The 20,641-nt window shown below is 43.7% G+C and overlaps 1 protein-coding gene across 2 annotated transcripts in view; it reads right to left on the bottom strand.

The window, feature by feature from the left end:
• PRICKLE1 (prickle planar cell polarity protein 1) overlaps positions 1 to 20,344 on the bottom strand; it is a 95,225-nt gene extending 74,881 nt beyond the window's left edge. Inside the window, exon 1 of one of the 2 annotated variants that reach the window (XM_084810679.1) lies at positions 20,056 to 20,344. The gene's annotated coding sequence lies outside the window, so the exon portion shown is untranslated. The remainder of the gene's footprint in view (positions 1 to 20,055) is intronic. The other variant, XM_084810680.1, reaches the window with a different exon arrangement.
• Between the last annotated feature and the right edge of the window lie 297 nt (positions 20,345 to 20,641).

Raw genomic sequence — 20,641 nt, 5'->3', positions numbered from 1 at the left:
CCATACCACCCAATAGCCAAAGTTCACTAGGTGGGAAAAGTCTTCATGCCCCTTCTAAAAGCCAAGAGAGTTGGGGGCCAATCACAGTTCTTCAGAGAGCGCATTCCACAGTTTGGGAGCGACACAGGAGAAAGCCTTTTCAGATGTGCCCAACTAATGGGCCTCTGTGGGCAACGGTGCCCTCTCCTGGAGATCTTAATACTCAGGCAGGTTGATAGACAGACAGTCCCATAGATAGCCACCAGGTCCTAAGCTGTTTAGGGTTTTAAAGCTTAAAACCAACACCTTGAATTGTGCCCAGGAAGCAACTGACAATCATGCAGGTCTTTCAAGACAGATGTTGTATGGTCCTGCATTTTGCATCAAGTGAAGCTTCCAGACACGCTTCCAGAGTAGCCTCGCATGGAGTGCATTGCAGTAGTCTAATGCAGCATAACCAAGGCATGGATAACTGTTGCCAAGAAATCTGGGAGTGTGAAAATGCACTGCATTTGGCATTTGGATTGCCAGCCAAAACAGCTTTCTCTAAAGATCAAGCAGAAACAGGTCTTATCTCTTAGAACTGAGCAAACAAGCTTTTTAAAGCCACTATCACAACTATATAAAAATATACAGTTATATGAAGATATACATAAGAAGAGCCATGCTGGATCAGAACAAAGGCCTATCTATTCCAGCATTCTGTTTCCACAGTGGCCAACCAGATGCCTACGGGAAGCCCACAAGCAGGACACGAGTGCAATGGCATCCTCCTGCTCATGTTCTCCAGCAATTGATATTGAAAGCCATATTGATACTGGAGATGATATATAGTCATCATGACTAGCAGCCATTGATAGCCTTATCCTCCATGAATATATCTAATCTGTTTTAAAGCCATCCAAGTTGGTGGGCATCACTAGCTCTTGTGGTAGCAAATTCCATTGTTTTAACAATGTGCTGTGTGAAGAACTTCCTTTTATCTGTCCTGAATCTGCCACCATTCAGCTTCATGGATGACCCCAGGTTCTTGTATTATGAGAAATATCCACTTTCTCCACATGATGTATAATTTTATACGCCTCCATCATGTACTCGCCTTTTCTCTAAGCTAAAAAAGCTAAACTAATGTTTGTTTTATAGCATCAGAAAATACCAAGAAATACTGCATGAAATATGGCATGTGATTTGATATTTCAAACTACTGAGAGAAAGATTCTGCAAATCATTTTTGTTCCAAATTCATATTAGCCAATTGAACAGACTTATTTTTTGAACTGTACAAATGAAAAAAAATTCAGTTGGGAATCCTATGTTTAGAGGTGGTTTTTTTTTAAACTGAACTAACTGGTGGGACGTTTGCTTCTGATGAATAGGGAGACTGTATGAGGGTGGGAAAACAAACTCCGGGCTAGTGGGGATATTTTTTATAGCATTGCTGTATAATCAGAGTCAGTGATTTGAGTACAGATGCCAATTAAGTACCTCTACATATTGCCAAGAAGTACACATGTACCAGTATCCAGCAAGACCTGTAGCAATACTGAGGTTTTTATGTAGCTGTTCAGCAGATACTTCCCTAGGATTAACTATTCAGAGAAAATCTGAAAAAAAAAAAACAGAACAAGTTTTCCATTTATGGAAAAACTTATGTGGCAAGAAAGGGCAGCCAAGCAACAGTATGGAGACATCAAATTGAGACCATTTTCTTTTGAAAGATTAATTCTTCATCACCAATAGCTAAACCTGCTTTATGAAAGAAGTGAACAAATTAAATGACAGAACATTAAAAAGGATCTCAATTACAAAGTGTTTCTCCCATACTGTTATGTAGGGTCCCTGAACTGGAGTTTAAGGATACTGAGTCCGTGCAAACTGTGTTCCCTAAATTTTCTAACTGGGTTGGGCAATGTGGCCCTCCAGATGTTGTTGGGCTGAAACTCTCATCATCTCTCACCATTGAGAAATGGTGGCTATGCTGGCTAGGGCTGATGGGAATTGCAATCCATCAATACCTGGAGGGCTACAAGTTGCCCACCCCTGGTGTAAAGAGTTACATTGATATAGGCACTCAATTGTTGTTGTTGTTGTTCAGTCATTCAGTCGTGTCTGACTCTTCGTGACCCCATGGACCATAGCACACCAGGCCTTCCTGTCCTGCGCTCTCTCCCAGAGTGTGCTCAAGTTCATATTCACTGCATCGGTGATTGCTTATATTCACATCATCAGGACTATACCAAAGTGCATGGTGCTGTATTGAGTATAAGTGTCATAGCAAGTTAGTGATGCAGAACTATAGGGAGTTTTACATAATAATTCCAGAGGTAAGGCTGAACAACCAGACACCCATCTAAGTCAGCTTATCTAGTGACACTCTGAAGAGCCAGAATAAAGAAAATGGTACACAATGAGCAGAAATAGGGAGTGGGCTTCAAGTGCAAACACTACCCTTGCTCTCACAGCAGTAATTTTATGCATCATTGCCTGTCTAATCCATATAACAGTCTATAATCAGCTCCTCTGTGCCATTAGGTTTCACTAAGGCCAAATGAACCTACTTCTTGTCCCTATCCAAACTTTTACCTATCTCTGGTGGTATAGCCTTGTCTATCTTACTCTGGGACCAGTTACAACACCCTAGCTACCGTGCCTTGAGTGTTACATTTAGGATTCATTGTCAAACATTTTTCTGAACTTCTTGTAGCTGTTATAGGTATTAAGCCCTAGTAATTTAAGGTCCAATTTGGTATTGGCTAAAAAGTAGACTTCCACAAGTCGGAGCTCAACCTTCTTTCCAGTATTGGAGGACAGGAATGGGAATTTCCATCAGGAGGAAGTATGCAACCCTTTCACAAGAGACAGAAAGACTGAAAATCAATTCCATTCATATATAGACTTACAGGTTCTGTACTCTTGATGTAGCTTTGTTGCTGCAGAAATACTATTTGACCCAAGATTCCCTGAGCAATTATCAATTGCAGGGCTGCTGGCCAACAAGTAAAATGTTCCAAACAAGCCTTTTTAGGACTTCGTAACAAATCTGACTTCAACCTAGAGTAAGAGACTTCATGCTGTTCAGCCTTTGATATTCTGCACAGTTAAATATTTGTAGTCATCTGTCAATGCTTACTTAAAAGTAAGAAGTTCCCCTCCCAGTCATTTCAGACTAATACAACATTCTTCATTGGGTCGGGAGAGAGGAAACAGTTGAATGCAACTTCATCTTTCAACATGCCTCTGGACAGTCCTAACTGCTCCTTGTTACATTAATGAGAGTTAGGAAATAAGCATTAAGTAATTCTGTAGATTGACTCCACAATTTTAAATCACCAGTTCTTCCATTATTCATAGCCAGCTGAAGCCATAAGAATACCGTAAGTCCAATAATACTGAGAACAACCACTTTATAGCGCTATCTAAACCTCATGTTATAGTGCTATCTAAATACTAACACAATGACTTGGTTCACACATAATGCTAAGTTATGGTTTGCACGTAATGGCTAACTATTGATTAAATAACCTCCTGCACACTTCTGATTTACATCCAACTTTGTAAACAATTCAAGAGTACCCCATTCCTGGGTTGTCATGATGTGCAAACCCACCCTGCACTCTGGGTTGTTTAGGGTTAAACAACCCGGAGTGTTAACTCAACAACTAACCATGGGTTAAAGTGGCCATTCCTGGGTTGTTCAGCAAAGTGGAAGTAGGCAGGACCATGGTTTGTTGTGCTATCCAGGGTTTGTCTGGCAAATGATTGAACAAGCTGTCATTTCTTGTCTGAATCCCTGGGGTGTTTATTTCCCTCCTCCTTTGCCTGCCCCTCCTGGTATCCCAAATGTCTTTGTAGTGCTATAGTACTGGAATGCAGATTGGCCAGAGGGGATTACCATTCTTGTCCGCCGCTTCTGTAGCCTTGCAGAACAACCTATGGACAACCCATGGTTCTGGGTTCACACATAATGACAACCCATGGTTTAAACAATCCAGAGTTCACAACCCAACAGCAAACCATGGATTCTCTTTCAGGGTTGTTTGTAGGTTAACTCTGTGTTGTTTAACCTCTAAACAACCCAGAGTGCCCAGGTTCGGATGTCACAGGAGCAACCGACAATCAGGGTAATCGTAGGTTGTAAAGAGGAAGTGAGAAATATGCTGGAGGCAGTGCACTTGCTTCCACTCATGCCATTACATGCAATGCAGTTACCTTGTCAAAAGATTTTTGCATTAATGCAAGCTCTCATTGTGGCATCCATTTGCCAAGGATGTCATTTTGTCTGGGAAAGAAAAGGCAACAATACTGGCTGAATCCAGAGAACGCTATCTGTGCTTAGGTCTCATTAATTTCAACAAGAACTGTGTGCATTTAACAGCCTTTGGATTGCATCAACTCAAAGCTATGGTTTAAGGGAGAAAGACAGTCACAAATGATGGCCTGATGTGATGAACCACTGAAATGGCAACTAAGTGCAATGTCCCCATTTATCACACTAAGTGAGTTGGCCGCATTTGCACAGGATAAGCAGAATCCTGGCTTATTTTTCATGAGTGGGCATAATGCTTGATTGCTCCTGGTTGGCTCTTCTTACTACTGGAAGTGGCTTCAGCAAACAAGAGCTCACCAGAAGCAAAAAGCTTAACACTACATCCAAACCCAACTCCTAGCTCTTTGTTCCCAAACAAGAAAGGAATCAGAAGGCAAATTCAATACCTGGCTTCAAACTCTGTTTTGTTGTGACAAGCCAGGGGTCCCAGTGCAGATGCAATGCTAAACTTTTTCTTCCTAGTGGGTTGACTGGTTATGGTAGCCACTCCAGATGGTGGGAGGACTCAAGCAGGAGTACAGGCAGTGTGATTTCTCAGGAATGATAAGACAGAATTCCATAGAGTCCTGGGTTATCATTTTGTGTGAACTCAGCCATACGAGAAAGGCAACTTTTATAGGAACAAAGGAAGCTCCCAATGCCCAACTTTAAAAAGAACGGTTAGAAGAGTTTGGGAAGTCATCCTCCTCCAATAAATATGCTTGCCCAGCTTTTTTTTAGCATGGTTTCTCTTGTCAGTAATGTGATCCAGGGATATTAGCAGCAATTTTCATGTTGTAGCTGTTACATCCACCTCTCCAGGATGGTTTCTCAACAGCCTAGCATTAGAACAGTAGATCATTTGATCTTCAACAGCTCCCCCTCCCAGTAAATCAAACGTTCAGAACAGGCCTTCTGAAACACAAGAGAAAACTATTGAGCTCTGGGTTTCTTAGCCATTAGGACTTTGCTCTCCTGAGCAAAGCAGCTTCTGGTTTAGTCTCTTTTGTAAATAAAGGGAGAATTTATTTCTAGTGTAGGCGGACAGTTGTCTTGTTCTTTCAAGCACACTGGGCAGTGAGCAAGGACATTTTGTTGGCTTTTAGCCCACCAAACTGTCTAGACATATAGAAAGAGCACAAAGGAATTTATAGGATTAGATTTTACTAAAATAAACAAATGTGCACTCTATATTATTCCTTTCTTCAACATGCACAAGAAACAAAGATCTAAATCACCCCAGTGACCAGGCGTAAGTTAAAAATGGTATGTATCGCTTGAGAGCTCTCTTTGTGCCTCGAGCATAGGCAGGAGGATCTCACAATGAAGTTATCCATATGATATCATGATAAACAAAGCAACATAAAGCATTCCAAAACTCTTATGTTATATTACACAATTCACACATTTCACAAAACATCTGTGAACACACAAATCGGATTTCAGGTCAAACTTAATTCTATTTAGAAGTGTGTGTGTGTGTGTGTGTGTGTATATATATAGATATATATATGTGTGTGTGTGTGTATATATATAGATGTATATATATGTGTGTGTGTGTGTGTGTGTGTGTGTGTGTATATATATATATACACACACACACACACACACACACCCAGACACATGGATTATTTATTCTAAGGCATATAATATAAGCAAGAGGAGAGCCAATTCAGATGTGTGTGGGCTACTCTGTTGCTGTTTATAATAGTTCCCCTGTGGTCCACCAAGTGTTTTAAATTTACAAAGCAATTGTAGATACTTAGGATCTCTTAATAGGCCATGCATAACTAAACAGCGCTAAATGATTGATTACCATCATAAGAAGGGCTTTGCTGGATCAAATCAAGGTCCATCAAGTCCAGCATCAGCTGAACCAGAAGTACATCAGAATACCAGCAAACCATGATCTACCTTGGCCATCCTGATCTGAGACAAAGGAAGGCTCTAGAACAGATGAGGGTCAGAATTTGCCCAGAGGGAGAAGGGAAATAAAATCCAACAAGGTTTTTGAGCACTATCCTGTCTAGGACAAGGTCAAGCTGCAGATCATGGATGCAGGGCAAAGGAGTCTTGCGAGAAAGATGGTCAATTATGCCCCAGCTGCCTAGGCTTTCTATTCTGGGACTTCAGATCTGTATCCTGTCCCACCAACGTCTCAGAGAGTATGAAGCCTGGACTATTGGAATGATTCACTGCTATTCCAACAAGGGCTGCAATCCTATGCATACTTAACTGGAAGTAAGTCCCATTGAACACACGAAGTCAGAGATCTGGTTTACTATGCTCTCTCAGCAAAACCAATACACATATTTACAAAAGAAGCCAAACCAAACAAAAACTATACATAGCTCTGCAGAGAAATATCCCTCTCTGTTTTCTCCATTGTCTATTATAGCTTGTAAGCTCCTTCGGACAGTTTCCTTTCTGTTTTTGCCTATGTGACTAGAACTGCTACATCTATGCAACTATCATCACATCAAACCATGGTTTGCACTAACCATAGTTGAGAACCCAAATCATGCCTGAACTTCAAAAACACAGGAAAACTATGGTTTTGAACTGCTTTCTTTTCCTATCTGCTCAACACTCCAGTATCTAGGTGCAGAGACCCTAGAGGTAAAACAGCAGCCCTAATGGTTTGTCAATTCAGGTAACATGCCACGTCAAACCACACTTAGCAATCACATTTCGAATCATGGTTGCCCCTTCTGGTTTGCTGATAGATCATAAACCATAGTTTGTCAAGTCAGATATATCCCACAGTCTTCCAGTTTTCAGTGTGTGTATATGAAGGTATTCAGGGCAGAGGGATTCTGCTACTCTACCGCCCACTCTGCTACTCAACAGTCACCCTTCGGAGATAGCTGAGGTGGTTTGGAGATACTGCCGGAATCTACTCAGTTTGTTGTGCTGGGGAAACTACACACACAGTCTGAGACTGCCCTGTTGGGAGTGGCTCAGGACTTCATGGCGCCTACGGCAACCTTGGGGCTGTCCCAATTAATGTCTGGCCCCACTCATTCAGCAAAACATACTCTGGATATGGTTTTCTGTGCTGAATGGGATGATGGTGATTTGGGTATGGAGAAACTTTCAATAGTTCTGTTGTCATGGGCAGATTGCTACCTGGTAGCAATTTCTGCAGCGGTGGGGGACCAATTAAGATGGTCCATCCCAGGAGACTGATGGAACGAAATGGTTTGCTGATGACCTTTTGAGGATTCTCCTGTCATCCCAACAGGCAATTCAATCCCTGGTTGACTTCTGGAATGGGGAAATGTCCTGTGTGGTTCAACAGGATTGCTCCTGAGCATCCTCTCCCACTGAACAGAGTCAAACAAGACTCCTGCTTTTCAAGAATGCTTGGCCTGGTGAAACAAGCAACAACAGCTAGAGTGGCACGGGTGAAAGTTTCGGAACAAGTCCAACAAAACACAGGCAAGAACCCACTGGAACGGCTACTTGGCATCAGTGCTGGCAGTGAAAAAATTGTACTTCACCACTTTAATGCTTGCACAATGTCACCCAACAGAGCTTTTTCGGTTGGTCAAAGCCCTATTACATTCTGGCCCAAGTGAAGAAAATGTAGATCATTCAATTTGCATAACACTTTGCAGATAAAATAGCTTATACCAGCAATGACATCCAACTTGGATGCTATAACTGGTACAGGTCCAGTAGATATAACTTTGGCTTGTGCAGTTATAATGGATACTTTTCAGTTTGAACAGCCCAAGGATGTGAACAGGCTCCTTGGAGAAGTAAGGCCTACAATGTGTTTGCTGGACCCTTGCTTTTCTTGCTTATAAAAGTGGATGGGGGAGGGCACTGGCCAAGTGGATCAGGGTAGTGGCGAATGTTTCTTTACAACACCGTCTGATTCCATCATGCCTGAAAGAGGTGGTAGTGAGACTCTATTAAAAAAAAAAAACCCTCTCCTTGACTCTCATCACATTGGATGTTTCCTGGATAGACTCCAGTACTCCATTCTTGGGCAAGCTGCTCAAACATGTGGCAGTATCTTAGCTCCAGGTATTTCTGGAATGAGGCAGATTATCCAGATCTATTTAAATTTGGCTTCAGTTCTAGTTATGGGGCAGAGACTAATTTGGTCACCTTGGTGGATGATCTATGCCAAGAACTGGACAGGGGGAGTATGACCCTGTTGATTTCTGCTGGGCCTCTCTGCAGCTTTCAACACCATCAACCCAGGTACCCTTCTGGCCTGCCTGGCTTGGACTTGGAGACACCATTTTATGGTAGTTCTGGTCTTTCTTAGACGGCAAGTTCAGAAGGTGGTGCTGGGGGACGCCTGTTCAATGCCGTGGCCATTGGCCTATGGTGTCCCTCAGGGTTCTATTTGTCCCCATGCTATTTAACATGTACATGAGACTGTATGCAGAGATATCTAGTGTTTTTCGGTTCAGTGCCACCAGATGACACCCAATTCTATCTTTCTTTTTCATTTAAATCCAAGGAAGCTGTTCAAGTTCTAAATCAGTGTCTGATGTCAGTAATGGACTGGAAGAGGGTGAACAAACTGTGCTAAATCCAGGCAAGACAGAGGTGCTCCTAGTCAGGAGAAAGGCAGATCAGGGAATAGGGAGTCAACCTGTATTGGACGGAGTTACACTCCCCTTGAAGTCTCAGGTTCATAATTTGCATGTACTCCTACATTCAGCCCTGAACCTGGATGCCCAGGTTTCAATCGAGGCCAGGAATGCATTTACCCAGCTAAGGTTAGTGCACCAGCTGTGCTCGTTCATTCTTACAGCAATTCAGGCACTATCATGGCCCTTTGCAGCAAGATTTAAAAAGCAATGGAGTTAAAGGCAAAGTTGCTTCCAAAAAGAAAACCGGTCATGGGAAATCAAATATCCTTATTTAAATTAAATACCATCACAGTTCCAGTCTCAGAAGGCCCCTGGAAATGCTTTTTTTGGTGTACAGCTGCTTCGTGCTGCCCATATTATGCATAACTGGCAGTCATTCAAACAGAATTGTTTCTGAAGTCAAGGACCGTGATTATGAAGCGAGGGACCTGCAACTCATATTTAAAAGAAGCACAGCTGAATGCAACCTAAGCATGGAATGTTCAGATCTGCTTGCGTTTCTTTTTAAAGTGCATAGCCAATAGTCATCCACCAGACATCCCGGCCTATAGAGCAGGAGAACGGTAGCAGAGTGAGGCAGAGAAGCCCAGAAAGCAGAAAGCTTCTGTACACTAAATAGCAAGAAAAAATGTACAGCATGCCCACCCAATGGATGGGTGAAAAACATAATCCAACCTGCACTAGGTTGGAACTATGTGCCGTTGCCAACACAGCAAGCATGCTACCTCGCATCAGAAGAAAGCTCATTTTAAAAGCATCTGATGCATCTTTCGTATACATGTGGGAAGAGCCACTGACTTGGTTTGGACTTATTCGCCACAGGGGGTTGAGGTGCCCGCAGGTGCCACATTGCTGATCCAAGCCCTGCCGCAGCAGCTTTTGATTACATGCGAACCTGGCAAGGGTGGGTTCTTGGGGCGGTGGACAAGCCACCCAGAACTTATTGGCTGTTTCAGGGTTGCAGGTAGCTTGTCAACCACCACCAATCCTCACCAGATTTACATTTCATGAAAAACTCCCAACGTGCCCCAAATATTCAAACTGGCAGCTGCCGCAACAAAAAACCCCACAGGCAAATTCACCCACAGTGGCTTCTCGTTACATGCAAACCAGGCCACTGCCAACTTAGAAGAGGATTTCGTGGGCTGCTTTTTGTCTGGGCAGAGTCACTTTCCTGATCAAGTCACTCTGGGAAAAGATCTGCAACCTGCTCATCTAGCAGAAGAGGAGTGGAACTCTGAGAAGTGGAGGCTGCTTGCTCTGATGTCAGTGGGGCGGTGAATCCGCTCCAAGTTTCAGTCAAAATTCTAACAGACCTATCCAAGGTGTGAGGAACCAGTTCTGACTTAAACCTGGAGCAGATTCACTGCCCCACGAACATCAGAGCCACCAGCCTCCAATGGGAGCCAGGACTCACAAGGTTGAAGCACTGGACCTTTTTGATTAGCAGGGACAACGACATCGCCTACTAACCAATGATGTGGGTTTTCCAGAAAAAGTTGAGCCTAATTTTGCCTAATTTGCATAGGGTCATTTGCATCAGAAAAATTTTGGTTGCCCTAGAGAGTGATCTAATTTAGCATGATTATTTTCCTTGTATTTATTAAACAACAAAGAACCACATATTATTTTTTTGTTCCAATACTTCCCAAGTATTTGACCTGAAATACTTGAGGAAAAAATGAAAGCACAGTTAATGTGATTTAAATGTTATATTACATAGAAATCACCTCTAAAATTTTAGGACAATAGCATTCATTCAGCTTCTCGACAAGGAGATTGCAGAGAAGCTGAATGAATTCTTTTTATACATCTTCACTGCAGAATATATAGCACAGATACCTATGCCTGAACTGATGTTTTCAGGAAGGGAGTCTGGGGAACTGAGACAAATAGTGATGACAAAAGATGAAGATCTCAACCTTACTGATAAATTGAAAGCAAATAAATCATCAGACCCAGATGGTACCCATCCTAGAGTTCTCAAAGAACTCAGATATGAAATTGTTGATCTTCTAACCAAAATATGCAACATGTCCCTAAGATCAACCTCTATACCAAAGGACTGGAAGATGGCCAATGTAACACCAATTTTCAAAAAGGGATCTGGGGGGATCTGGGACATCCATTCCGAATAAATTGGGTGAAAGCATTATTAAAGATAAAATTAGTAAGCATATACAAGGACAAGCCCTGCTGAAAAAGAATCAACATGGCTTCTGCAAAGGTAAGTCCTGTCTCATGAAGCTTTTAGAGTTCTTTGAGAGTGTCAATAAACAGGTAGACAGGGGTGATCCAGTAGACATTGTCAAAATCTTTTTGGAAGTCCAAATAAACAAAGTCCCTCACCAAAGACTCCTGAGCAAACTTAGCAGTCATGGAATAAGAGAGTAGGAGAGTAGCAGGCCCTGTTATGGATCAGTAACTAGTTAAAGAACAGAAAGCAGAGAGTAGGAAGAAATGGTAAATTCTCCCAATGGAGAGAAGTAAATAGTGGGGTCCCAGAGGGATGGATCTATCTGTATTAGGACCAATGCTTTTCAACCTGTTCATAAATGATCTGGAATTAGGAGTGAGCAGTGAAGTGGCCAACTTTGTTGATGACACCAAATTAGTTAGGGTGGTAAAAAAAGGGGGGGGATTGTGAAGAGCTCCAAAAGGATCTCTCCAAACTGGGAGAATGGGCATCTGAATGGCAACTGTGGTTCAATGTAAGCAAATGTAAAGTGATGCACATTGGGGCAAAAAATCCCAACTTCAAGTATAAAGTGAGCTGATGGGATCTGAGCTAGCAGAGACTGACCAAGAAAGAGATCTTGAAGGTGAGGAGGACAGCTCAATGAAAATGTTAACCCAGTATGGGGACGCTGTAAAAAAGGCAACTCCACGTTAGGCATAATTAGAAAAGGAATTGAGAATAAAAGTGCCAAGATCATATTGCACTTATACAAATCTATGGTGTGACCACACTTGGAATACTGTATACAGTTCTGGTCACTGCACCTAAAAAAAAGATATTGTAGAGCTGGAAAAAGTGCAGAAAAGGGCACCTAAAATGATCAAGGGGCTGGAGCATCTCCCCTATGAGAGAAGGTGACAACAGCTGGGATTGTTTAGCTTGGAAAAAAGGAGGGTAAAGGGAGACATGATAGAGGTCTACAAGATTATGCAAGGTGTGGAGAATGTGGATAGGGAGACATTTTTCTCCCTCTCTCAAAATACTAGAACCCAGGGTCCTCCCATGAAGCTGATTGGGGGGAAATTCAGGACAGATAAGAGGATGTGCTTCACACAGCACATAGTTAAACGCTGGACTTCGCTACCACAGGATGTAGTGATGGCCACCAATTCGATGGCTCTGAAAGAGAGTTAGCCAAGTTCTTGGAGGAAAAGGTTATGAATGACTACTAGTCTTGATGGCTATGTGATACCTCCAGTACCAGAGGAAGTGAGCCTATGTACATCAGTTGCTGGGGAACATGGGTGGGAGGGTGTTGTTGCACTGCTGTCCTGTTTGGGGGTTCCTGGTCAACAGCTGGTTGGCCAGTGTGTGTGAACAGAATGTTGGAAGAGATGGACCCTTGGTCTGATCCAGCATGGTTCTTCTTATGTACTCCCCTTACCCTGTTTAAATTAAAAAAAAAAAAAGCATACAAAGATACTGAAAACTGTTGATATACTAATTAATTTTAGCAACCCAAAAAACTATGCATGATATGCCGAGAACCACTCATCTATTTCAACAGAGTTCAGCCCTCTTCTACTAAGGGACACCTTCAGTTTTGCATTCCATTTCGCACTGAGACATATATGTACTCTTTCGCATACTGGCTAGGGATATTCACCTAAAAAAGTTAATTACAACTTTGAAACTGCCAAGCCTGCCTAATATTGTATTTCAGTTGGCATCCATTCATTGCTACTAATGAACTTATGGAATGAAAATTTTCATGGAAAAATTAAGCACTGAAAAATTTTCCACCCCACATTGTGGCTGCTACCCCACCCCCTCAGGCTTTCCAAGTTTAGCTGCAATCCTCACAGTAACTGGGGGGGAAATGGATTTTCCTAGCAATAATATATTGTTGTGAACTATCCCTGTTGCAAGGGAAAGCATGGGGTGGGGGAGGCACCTTGGTCTCGAATTAGCCATTAAGGCCCATTAGCTTTTACAAAAGACCTGCTCCTAGTAGACCTTAAAGCCGCTAGAAGTGGCTTGTTGATATAGACCAACAAAGCTGCCTGCATTTTTGGACTCTCCTTGGAGGTGTGGCTATGGGGGCTGTCATGATGAGCATCTGCTTTTCAAAACGTACCACTACACCACTGCCTCCAGATGTGTTGGCCAAGCTGGCTAGGAATGATGAAAGTTGCAGTCCAACACATCTGGAGGGCACCAGGTTGGGAAGGCAGCCTTACAATCATCCTGTAAGGTAAGTCAGCATTATTATATTCCATATTACAGATGGGGAAGGTAACAGAGGCTGTGGGTCAGTTCCTGGCAGAAGTGAGATTCAAATCAGGGACATCCTTATTTGTAACTCAGTCTTTTGACACCACACCCCCTCTCTTTTTTCAGTGGTCCTTGCAGTGGATCTAATAATAACTGCTGGGGGGGAGGGTGACTGAAGCCCCTAAGCAGCTTTGCCAGAGCGGGTGTGGCCTGCAGATGATTATCATTATTGCTTTAGAACAAATTGGGATCAGTGAAATGTGATAAAAATATTTTGAGTATAAACAACAGGTTAACTGTGTGGTATTCCCAGTAATGCCAAAAAGTCAAGATTATGGCCACAACTCAGCAGAGTTAGCTGCACTTCAGTGTAGTTATTTAAATGGGCTTAACTGCATTTAAATCTGCACCAACTTGTAGCCAGTGTTGTTTCTCCAAAAAGGAAGAAGAAAAAGAAAACAGCAAATCGCTGTTTAGGCATCATTCCAGGAAGAGGTAGATGACATCACCTTTGTAGTTGGTTGTGTGTGTCTTTTTAAAGAAATATTAAGTGTTTGTGTTGGCTCATGTATCTCTCTCAGCATCTTAATTATCATGCATATTGTGGAAATTATTTTTGCAGAGAAATTATCATAAAAAACCAGCTTTAATAAATATACCCTGAGTTGTCATACCATGTTCCTAGAGAGAGTCTAACAACATTCATTTAAAGTGAAGTCTAAACATGAACACAACATAAAGACAAAGGAAGAATTATTACAGACCTCTTGAGAAATTTCTCTCCAGAACTGGAAATACCCTTTGACAATAGACCAAGAACTAAGGAAACTCCATCTGGAAGGACTGTCATTTTGGCAAGGAGGAAAGTGATCTGATTAGTCTATCTGAGTACTGCTGCCAGAAATGTCATGACATCAGTGTGCTGTAAGTTGTAAAGCATGTTGCTTCCCACCATTCTTCAGCAGGATGGAGAGAGGAAGGTGGCCGATATTTCTTCCGTCCAGTCCCTATTACTGCAAAAAAAACCTCAAATCAAGCAAAAGGTACTCACCTGTGCACTTGGAAAAAGGGTGCTGACCAAACCAAAGCAACTTCTGGGTACTTTTGCACTGATGCCATAAGTACATCTGGGAATATCAACTTACATAGTGCTACTGCCTGCAAGAGCCCTCCCTTTATCCACAGCCTCAGCTGCTCTAGTGCCATGGAACACTTATTTATTATTTATTACATTTATATCCCGCCTTTTTTCCTCTTTTAAGGAACCCGAGGTGGTGTACATAATCCTCCTCCTCTCCATTTTATCCTCACAACAACAACCCTGTAAGGTAGGTTGGGCTGAGAGTCTGTGACTGGCCCAAAGTCACCCAGCGAGCTTCCACGGTAGAGTGGGGACTAGAACCTGGATCTCCTGACTCCCAGTCCAACACTCTAGCCATTACACCACACTGACTCTCACTTGTTTGTTCCTTGTTATTCCTTGCAAGAGGAAAAAGGCGGGATATAAATGTAATAAACAAACATCTGTGAACATTCCAACTGCTGAAGAGAAAAGGAGAACAACCACTGCGATGGGAATGATAGGTCAGTTTCACTGACTGAAAAATAGAAGGTACATAGTGGAAGAATGAAATGCGAGAAAGAATGGAAGGCTTATAAACACGCGCGCGCGCATAGTCTAGACATTGGAATAGCTGTGCTTCATTAATAGGTAGGAGCTCTGGAAAGATGATGCGCGTTGGCTGCAACCCTTCAGGTCTATAGACCAGAAAATGTTTTTCAGGAGCACATTCAAAGCGAAAAACCAATATTTCAAATGACCTATCAAGTCATCAGTAAGGCAAAAATGTTAACGTCACAATTTAGTTATAAGGTTATGGTGGTTTTGGTCACATGCTGGGACTTGTTTATACCAGACACACAGAAAGTAGCCTTATACTGAGCCAGACAATTGGTCCATCTAGCCAATTGGTCCATCTCAGTTTTATCTACACCGACTAGCAGCAGCTCTCCAAGGTTTCAGGCCTGGAGTTTTTTGCAGCCCTATATGGAAATACCAGGGACAGGCCCTGAACCCTTGGCATGCAAAGCATGCGCTCTACCACTGAGTTACAGCCCTTTCCCTTGCTGCAGCTCTTACTCCTGTATATTTGAATTTTATGTCTGCGAAAAAACGACTTATGGCACAATCCCAACAGGCTTATGGCCATCCTATGCAGAATGGGAGGAGCAGCGGAAGCAATCTTTGCCTCCATGCTCCTCCTGCTCTGCAGTTCAGCTAGATGGGCTTTTCACCCGTCTTGCTGGGGTGTGTTGGAGCAGGAGGGAAGGAGGCTACATCATATCCTAGCTTCCCCATTCCCCTCCCCTTCCACCAGCACGCCCCCTTTACCCACTCTCTGAGGTTGCCTTTGCAACCTTAAGAGAGGCAGCTGGCATGGTTCTCTCTGCACTGGCTGCGAGGAGGAGGGGACGGGCAGATTGCTGGATCTGCAGTTGGAGCACTGTCTCCAACCTTGGATCCAGGAATCCGAATTATCCAATGGCTCCTTCAGGTACTGTCTAGGGCCCACAGGACTGCTGCCCTACTGAATCCCATATCTCTATTGAGAAATTGATCAGGAAACACAAAAGGTTGGTCCTACAGTAGGATGCTTGTCCTGCCATGTAGCAAGAGAATGTACTAAGCAGCCTTTGAGTCACTTCTAATTCAGAATGTCAGCTTTTACTCAAGGTTGGACCACTGTTTGGCTCAACTCCATTTTTGATTTTTCATGTGAAACTGCTAACACAGGTCCAGTTGTGTCTACTTGCAGGGGTGGGAAGAAAGCAGATCTCCAGATATTCTGGACTTCAACTTGCAGCATTCTTGACCATTTGCCATATTGGCAGGAGCTTCTGGGAGTTGAAGTCCAAAACATCTGGAGAGCTATCTTCAACCCACCAACCCTGGTCTACTGCATATGCTGACTGTTTCTCAAAAGAGGCACTACAAGTTGATGAACAGTGACCATATTAAATATCATTCTAACTCCCCCTTACAGGGCCCTGTTTCCTGAGCAAGTGAGAGATTCCAATGTACTGAACCAACACAAACTAAACTCATGTATTTTCTAAGACGACAGGGGGAGACAGACCAAACAGATAATGAAGTGAGAAGTGTTTATTTCACCAAAGTACTCCTCAGCCATCTATGCTCCTTCCGAGCAACAAAAACAAAATATTTCAACATCTCTGACAAGTAATGTGCTTGACAAAACTTTTCTTGTATCATGGATGGCCTGTAATAACTGTTCCTAATTACATGGACACAACAATAAGGGGAGCAATCCTATGCATGTTTAGTCAGAAAGAAGTCCTCCTAGCATTCCCCAGCCAGCCATGCTAGCTGGGAAATGCTGGGAGTTGTGGGAATTTTTTCTGACTAAATATGCATAGGACTGCACTCCAAAGGACTTGGCCACATTCTAGTTTTCTAAAAAGGTTCTTTTTCTCTGGATGCTGACATTTAAGCAGGGAATATCAAGATTACTTTTGTTTCTGCGTGAAAAGCTAGGCGTGTTTCATGGTTTTTAAATCTAGGCTAATACTCAAACCACAATTCCCCATTGTGCATTAGAGTACTTTTGTTCCATTATGCAGACGATGGGTTTTTAAATAAAAAGAAAAGAGAGCCCTAAACAGAAATAGTTTTTTAAAACAACAACAACACAACTTTAAAAATACAATTACCTTTTCAGTTATACCACAGGATATTAGGGAAATCCAGACTCCCCTGTTGCTTTTAGCCACATCTGACTCCAATCTTAATAGCTCAGCTATTAACCCTGTAAGGTTTTCTCTCCCCCCCCCCCCCAGCTGATGTTAACGTTTGTCTAGGTAACTAAGGCTGACTGGCTACAGTGTCCTTTAATATAAAAAGAAATAGCTACATAGATCCCATATTAGAAAATGAGGCTTGCAGGGAAATCCTATACAAAGTTAACTTGGAAGTAAGTCTTACTGTGTTCACTGGGACACGGTGCAACTGACTGTGGCCACTGACTTATATGGACACAGTGGGACTTACTTCCAAGTAAACATTTACAGAATCACACTGTAATTGCTTTAATTTTCTACCAGCATTTGCTGGCAAAACAGAGAAAGATCTGTTGGTGCAGTAATTGACTTTAAACTTAGGCATCTGTGGAGACTAACAATTCCTTCATCGAGCAATATATCAGTAACATTCTTCCACATGAGTTGTCTCCCAAATGTTTTAGCAGAGCCAAAGAAAAGGAACATCATTCTGAAAAACCAACTAGATGCTGCTAAAGTTATTGCAAGAAACAACTAACTAAAGGTTAGAATTCTCGACCACATCTCAAGCTCTGGCAGGGTGGAGGGAATACATGATGGCCACTTATTTTTGTCACCTTTTTATTTTAGCATGTGGGAAATCTCTACATCCTCTGCATAAACATTGTGCTGGGAGCCTGTAAAATCTTCCCACTGTGCTTCAGCTCCCTAGTGGATGGCATTTAAAAACACTAAAGTTAGCAAAGGAAGGGGGGAGCTTTATTTTGCTTTTCGTTTGCCCCCAGCTGTGGGAACAGTGACAGATTTCTGACCAAGGCCAAAACCTAGGCATCCACTTTAAGATGAGGCATGCTGAAGACACACTAAATGGAAACACTGCTTCCTCCCCACATACCCCTCCCCACTGCAAAAGTCAGCCAAGATAAATGGTTGCTGTTTAAGTTTTAGATCCCCAAGGAAAAGCTCAGTGTTGTTTGAAAGAGGGGAGAGATGGATGTTCATCACACTTCAGAGAGGGCTCTCGCTGTGTAGGCTGCATCTACACCTTCAAGCTAAATTTAAGTTTAACCCTAACCCTAAGCCTTCTTTCTACCCTAAACATGAGACTCTAAACATGGGACTTATTGTCAGGGATAGTCCAACAGAACCGGCCTCTCCCATGGGGCTGCCATATACACAAAATCATAGAAGGGAGCCAAAACCCACCAAGGATAATGGAGGAAAAAAAGCCTTGATGGGGGGTGGGGGGAAGCCAGTTGTCACCTAAGTGACAGACAACAGCTGAGCTCACACATCTGGAACTGGATTCAGGCAGACATGCTGAAACTCACACCCATCTATAGTCATGGCTTGCTAGAAAGACAGATGGAGCGTTCCTAGCTAGGAGAGCAAAAATAAATAAATAAAGCCAGATATTCGGCCATGACCACCTCCCTGGTTGTGCACTTTTTCAATCTTACATCCTTGTGATTATAGCGTTAACAGTTTACTATAGGCCATGGTATCTGAGATAAATACAGCTTTTTTGAAGTGCGAAGAGGTATTTAATTATACACATGCCCTGACCTCAATATAATAAATAGCTTCATATATTCCTAACACTATGTTCCATTCTGGATGCTTATATTTCTTCTTGTGAGTGAATGAACGTGTGTGTGTGTGTGTGTGTGTGTGTGGTGCAGCTGGGCATGCAGAAGCCTTAACCATGGAAAGTTAAACATTAAGAGCTACTTCAGGTCCTGCTTAAGCAAGTTGCAACTCCAAATTGAACCAGCCCCACACCATGATAGTCTCATTTGTCATGACAGGTTGCTCACCACAAGCCTTTTCCAGAGTTCTCCAAGCAAATCACCCAATACTGGGCTTATTTTAAAAAAGAAAATACATGCACATTCCTCGGTCTTGACGATCCACTTTGTCATTCGGCCCTATGCATGTTTATTCAGAAGTAAGTCACACGGAGCTGAATGGGCTTACCCCAAGGAAATTGGGGACAGGACTGTAGTCTAAAGCCCTAACCATGGCCAAAGTAAGCAACCACACGCTGGCAGTGGAGCTGCCAGGGTAGGACTTTGGGGAAGAAGTCAGGGGCCCCGTTCAGCAGAATGAGCAGGAGGACCAGCAAATGTTGCAGGGCTGCACGTTCCCATCCATAGCATCCCCTCTGCCCATATGCCCTTTAAGTCCAGAGTCTACAGTCACTTAACTGTGCCACTGTATATTTAACTGTATCCCTCAGACTGAAAAGTGCACCCTCTCGCTATTCCACACTAATTAAACTTCGCATTTACCAACCTGGATCAGAACTCACCCATAAAAAAAAAGATACAGAGAGTGGTATTCAATGTTAGTCTAACTTAAGTCCCATTCATTTCAATGGGTCTACTCGAAGTAGGACTAACATTGGCTACAGCCCAGCAATTGGAAGTGGTGCGCAGCCTTCAAAGGGCAATCCTATAAACATTTACTTGGGAGTCAGCAAACACGATTTGCTTCTGGGCAAACAGAGCTGTTGAATCACTCTAAGCGCAGACTAAACTCACCGCTGAGGATGTTTTAGAAAAGGATCGCCGGTCGCTATCTGCAGAAATTAAAGGGGCTAGATTCTGCCATGCCGCCGCAGCCCCTATCTCTTAGGCTGCGATCCTATACACCTGTGAGTAAGTCCTTCAGAACGCAACAGGACTTACTTCTGAGTAGACATGTACAGGACTGCAGTGTTAGCACTTTGGGAAAGTGACAGGAGAGGCGATGGGGAGACGGATGGGGACATCTTGCGCCTTTCCCCCTCTCCTGAGTGCCAAGGGGGGATTTCACGGAAGCCGCCCGATCTCGCCTCTCACCACAGAAAACGAATCCCCCCCCCGACCCACCCCCCGGTGAAAGAACGATCAGCGACTCACCCGCTAAGAGAAGGGCTCCGGCGACGCAGCAGCCCAGGTATTCCTACGAGGGGCGACGAATCAACATTGAAGGCGACAGACGATCCCAACGCGCCGGTCTGAGAAGCCTGGCTCGGCCCTTGCGGCTCCCCGGGGAAATCAGGGCAAGCCGGAGCCACGCATGTTAAGCGGAAACACCCGGGCGGGAGGTGTCAGCGAACGGCGCCGCCGCGGAGGGAGCCGCTCGAGGAGCCGCAGCAGCAGCGCGCAGCGACCCAAGCGACCGGCGTCTCTCCCGCTCCCCTACTGGAATTCAGGCGCTGGGCGCCCCCTACAATGAGGAAAGCCTTCCCCGCCGCCCATTGGCTGCAGCCGGCCGCACACGCCAATCGCCGAAGGGTCTCGCCTCGGCGGCAGCTCGGAAAACCCGGCGGGCCGGATCAGGCCAGCGGAGAGGGGCTGCTTCACAACGCTGCTCGGTTGCGAATATGGGAAGGGTTGGGGTCGGCTCTCCGGCTCTCCAAGCGGGCGGGCGAGCGCAGCGTTAGACCCGGCGCAGGAGGGAGGGTGCTTCTCGGGGCTATCTGCTGCGCAATAACAGGGCAGC

The sequence above is a fragment of the Heloderma suspectum genome, chromosome 7 (assembly GCF_057233095.1).
Source record: "Heloderma suspectum isolate Gila_16-S chromosome 7, 16-S_ref, whole genome shotgun sequence".
Lineage (NCBI taxonomy): Eukaryota > Metazoa > Chordata > Lepidosauria > Squamata > Helodermatidae > Heloderma > Heloderma suspectum.
The sequence above is the reverse complement of the archived record's forward strand: the minus strand, read 5'-3'. Positions and strand labels throughout refer to the sequence as shown.